Here is a 5,126-nt window from a genome sequence, read left to right as displayed (position 1 = left end):
AATTAAATATATATTAAAGTAAAGGCCAGCACAGATGGCTTATGCCTGTAATACTAGTTACTTAGGAGACTTTAGATCTGACAATCAAGGTGCTTCAAAATCAGCCTGGTCAGGAAAGTCCATGATACTCATCTCCAATTAATCAACCAAAAGCCAGAAGTGAGAGTGTGGCTCAAGTGGTAGAGTACCAGCAGTGAGTAAAAAAGCTAAAGGACAATATCAAGGCCCTGAGTTAAAGCCCCAGTACCAGTACATGTGTATACACACACACACACACAAACACACACACTTAAAAATTACCATACAAAAGTAAAAATTAATGCTGTTATCATCTTTTGGGTCTCTATGGTCAATCTTCAGTCAAGTTAATGACAAACTTTTTTTTTGTTATGTAGTTCAAAAAGACTTGTTCTGCAGCCACATTGTGATGTGTGTTCTTCTTCATTGAAGACATAGTGGCATTCCCATAGTAGTGCAAAGGGCTCATGAGGTCAGAAAAGTTGTATTTAAAACCAGCTATGTGAACTTCATGACAGATGTGAAATGCCAATACAATGGCAATTATTCCCATTGTTGGGTGTTTGTGTTTCTTAAATCTGGGAAGCGTTTTTTGAAAATGAAGCAGGTCATAAGCTGTTGTCCTGATAAGGAAAGGATCTAATATTCTGATTTGATGTGGTTTATAGATCAACTTTAAGGCTGGTTTCTTCCAAAAATTCTTGAGGAATATACGACCATTGACCAGCAATTTCAGCATCCAGTCCAAATCATTTTTCTTAAAAGCAACAAAAATGGCTATTGTGTTAGGATCATTATGACTGCTATCTGTAAAAACAGATTCTGGATAAAAAAGTCGGAAGGTTGTGCGTGTCCCAACTTCCTCTTCATGTCCTAAAACAGGACCATTATTCATTCTTATGACAACATCATACGAGTCGATAGTTTCTCTTAACTTCTTATTCTTCAAAACTCCTCCATTACCCACCACCACACACTTTTTACAAGTCACGTTGTTCGACTCATCAAAGAGCTCACAATTCTTAAGTTTGGAAAGAAGGTAGCCAAAATAGGCCTTTGCTGTTCTTACCCCATAGGGCAAATCAAACTGATCCTCTTCAAAGGTGGAAACAGTGTGTTTAAAATCGTCTTTACACAGAAAGGGATATGCCTGTGGAAACGTCAGGAGGGATGAAAATGCTGGCTTTGATGAACAAGTCTGGAAAGATGGTCTGTGTTTGATTTCCTTGATGGACACCCAATAATAGTGGGTACCCCAGATTATACAGAAGAGGATAAAATGGTAATAGAGGAAGATAATGCTCAGGAATAGGGCCACCTGGAGCCGCATCATAGCTGGCCGGGCATCCCTTTCCCCCAGAGCCTCTCTCTTCTGAAGCTTGGTAGCAGCTCCAGGGCAGGATGGCTCAGGAGAGAGGCTAGCTGTTGACTGGCTGAATCCCCTGACGAGAGACGCAGGACCAAGCGGTTGTGAGGCGGCTTCGAGGCGGCTTCGGTGACAGTTTGCCCCCCAGGCCCAGAGGCCAGAGTGGAGCCTGGCTCCAAGGCCTCCCGCAGAGGGTCCCGCAGCTCTCCTGCCTCCCTCGGCCCTGGCTCTGGTCCACTGCTTTCTCTCTTGCAGTGGCGCGGGAGGCATGGGGTCTCCAGGCCCGTCTCCCCCCTCGCAGGGCCTGGCGGAGAAGCAGAAGCGCGGGGTGGGGGTGGTGGGGGCCGGCCCACCAACCGCAGGGAACGACGAGGTGTTCAGGTGAGCTTGAGGACTAGGATGTTACTTGATTTACCTGCATAGCTCTAGTCCGCAGCCAAGAAGACGCCCACGGGGAATCCTGGTGATGGGTGTGATGAAGACAATGTCCGATTATTGGGTGTTTCCTCTGTGTCAGACGTGATGGGGAGCCCTCTTCCTGTATGACCTTGTCTCAGCATAGGTGGGTAGTTGCAGGTGACAAAATTAAATTCAAATGGAAAGAGAGGAGGAGGGGGGAGGAGGAGGAGGAAGAAAAGGAGGGGGGAGGAGGAAGAAGAGGAGGAGGAGGAGGAAGCAGAAAGAGAAGAAAAAGGAGAAGAAGAAGAAGAGGAAGAGGAAGAAGGAGGAAGGGGAAAGAGAAGGAGGAGGAGGAGGAGGAGGAGGAGGAGGAGGAGGAGGAGGAGGAGGAGGAGGAGGAGGAGGAGGAGGAACAAGAACAACAACAACAACAACAACAACAACACTGGGTGGCTCACGCCTGTAATCCTAGCTACTCAGGAGGCTGAGATCTGAGGATCACTGTTAGAAGCCAACCAGGGCAGGGAAGTCTGTGAGATTATTTTGTTTGTTTTTGGTCTGTCATGGGGCTTGAACTCTGGGCTAATCAGCTCAAGGTGAGCACTCTACCACTTGAGCCACAGTGCCACTTCTAGTTTTCTGGTGGTTAACTGGAAATAATAATCTCATGGACTTTTTCCTACCCAGACTGGCTTTGAACCTTGATCCTCAAATCTCAGCCTCCTGAGTAGCTAGGATTACTACAAAAAGCAGACAGTGGAGCTGTGGCTCAAGTGATAGAGTGCTATCCTTTTAAGCACAAAAGCTCAGGGATAGCACCCAGGCCCTGAGTTCAAACCCCAGGAACAGAAAAAAAAATTAAAAGCTTGGAGGCATAGCTCAGGTGGTAGAGGACCAGCATTGAGTAAAAAGCCCAGCCACAGTGTAAAACCCTGAGTTTAAGCCCCAGTACTGACGTTAAAAAAAAAAAAAGATAAAAATAAATCCAGCCACATTGCTGTAATCCTAGCTATTCAGGAGGATAAGATCTGTGAGGATCATGGTTTGAAGCCAGCTTGGGCAGAAAAGTCCATCAGACTCTTATTTTCAATTAACCAGCGAAATTCTGAAAGTGGAACTGTGGCTCACGTGGTAGACCACCAGCCTTGAGTGACAAAAGCTATGGGACGACACCTAGGCTTTAAGTTCAAGCCCCAGGACTGGCACCAATAATAAATAAAAGATGTATAGTACCCAACTGAAAACTCCACAAGCCATTCCAGCACCGAGCTCATCTGGTTCAAACATTTGGCTCAGTATCCTTTGTATGGACATTGCATTTGGGAAGATGCTTCTTGTGTTACTATCTCAGCAGAAAAGAGTATCCCTTCCCATTATATATCTATCAAGAGGTCTGTGGCTACCTCCCATGCAGCTTGACAGGTGTCTCTCTTGACCAGTCAAAATATTCGGACCCTTTCACTGGCTACAGATAGGTTAAATAAGTCAGACACTCGGCAGAAAGAAACAAGATTTTAGATCATATGATTTCTATAAAACAGATAAAGGGGCTGGGAAGGTGGCTTAGTGGTAGAGTGCTGGCCTTGCATGCATGAGGCCCTGGGTTCAATTCCTTAGCATCACATAAGCAGAAAAACTGGAAGTGGGGCTGGAGCTCAAGTGGTAGAGCACTAGCCTTGACAGCGCCCAGGCCCAGAGTTCAGACCTCACGACTGGCAAAAACAACAACAAACAAGCCATATATAAAAACCATCTTTTATAATAAGTACCCTAGTTTTCCAGATAAGGAAACTGAGGGCCAGTAATTAGAAGTGCTGGGTGTTTCTGTTTTTGTTTTTGTTTTGTCTGTCGTGGGGTTTGGACTCAGGTTCTGAGAGCTGTCCCTGAGCTCTTCTGCTCAAGGCTAGCTCTCTATCACTTTGAGCCACAGCACCAATTTCAGTTTTCTGATGGTTAGCTGGAGATAAGAGTCTCACAAACTTTCCTGCCTGTGCTGGTTTTAAACCCTGATCCTCAGATCTCAGCCTGAGCCACCAGCACCTGGCTTTACTGAAGGTTACATACCTAGTTGGTAGGACAGCAGGATTTAAATTCAGATATCTTTCTCAGGAGTCTTTGTTTTTCTAGGGCAGCAGACAGGATTTTTTGCATTATGGGTCACCTAATCACCCTAAACATTAGCCCAGAATGGGTCCTCTAATCCAGTGCTACTCAAAATGTGGTCCCTGGGTTATACTGCTCTGTTAGGGCTTTCTTCTTTGCCCATAATGAATTCAATACCAAAATCATAGCAATTTTTAGAAACATACTGTAGTCATTTAGCATTGCCATGATATCCCAATGCTATGATAGAAAAAGCTGGGTCTGAGATATGTTGTAAATAATTTGGGGCACATTTCTCTGATTATTACTAGAGGGAAAGCATGAAGACTTGTTGGGCTTGCAAAGGAAACTGAGGTATCTTGAGTGTATCCTCTATACAGAAGCCCAGGAGGGCAGAGTATCTACCCCACTAGTCAGACAATGGTTTTTGTCCCTTGGCCAACCAAGAGAAGCCTTTCTAGGAGCTCCACCCTCAGTAGAGGCTGTTCTAGCTAACATGCCTCTCCTACCTACCAGAGAGGCAGGTAGGAAGGCTCAAGCCTGTGCGGCTCCAGTGCCTTAGGGCTCTTGGTTGTAGTCCAGCTGGATACTGGCTGATTCTGCCCAGAGCCTGTGGGCACCTAGCACTCTCCTTCACCAGTGCCTTCCCCCACGTTTCCACATCATGCCCTGGAGAGACAATGATGGCTGACAAGCTGATCTTGAAAAGCCTAAGCACCAGACAGTTTGAGCTGAGGTAAAAGATCAGCTCCAGGAACAGGCTGTCAACTCCTTGAGCCTCCTCAAATTGGCCCTAGGGACGTGGCATGGCTCCTGCGTCAGCTTCTACTTCAGTTGGATACTCCCTGATGCCAGGCTCATGGGTCAACAGAACAGTTCCAGGCACCAGCATTTCTCCAGCCAAGATGACTTAGGATGGCAAGTGTGAACCAAAAATAAGCCCAGAAAACCACTCCTTGGGGAGGTTTATGATTCCACATCATCCTGGATATGCGTTTCCTGTCCTGTTCTATTGTGCCTGGCACCATGCAAAAAGTTCAAGCTCCAGTGCCAGCTGGGCACTGGTGGCTCACATCTATAATCCTAGTTACTTAGGAAGCTGGGGTCTGAGGATCACGATTCAAAGCCAGAATGGGCAAGAAAAGGCCGTGAGACTCATCTCTAATGAAAAATACCAAGAAAAAAGCCAACGTGGAGCTGTGGCTCAAATGTTGGAGCTCTAGCCTCAAACACAAAAGTT

The 5,126-nt window shown here is 46.1% G+C and overlaps 1 pseudogene; it reads right to left on the bottom strand.

The window, feature by feature from the left end:
• Positions 1-310: 310 nt before the first annotated feature.
• On the bottom strand, positions 311-1,838 carry LOC138823600 (type 2 lactosamine alpha-2,3-sialyltransferase pseudogene; annotated as a pseudogene).
• Positions 1,839-5,126: the final 3,288 nt, after the last annotated feature.

This window comes from Dipodomys merriami, unplaced genomic scaffold, assembly GCF_024711535.1.
Source record: "Dipodomys merriami isolate MVZ:Mamm:240054 unplaced genomic scaffold, mDipMer1.0.p SCAF_121, whole genome shotgun sequence".
In the NCBI taxonomy this organism is placed as follows: Eukaryota; Metazoa; Chordata; class Mammalia; order Rodentia; family Heteromyidae; genus Dipodomys; species Dipodomys merriami.
The sequence above is the reverse complement of the archived record's forward strand: the minus strand, read 5'-3'. Positions and strand labels throughout refer to the sequence as shown.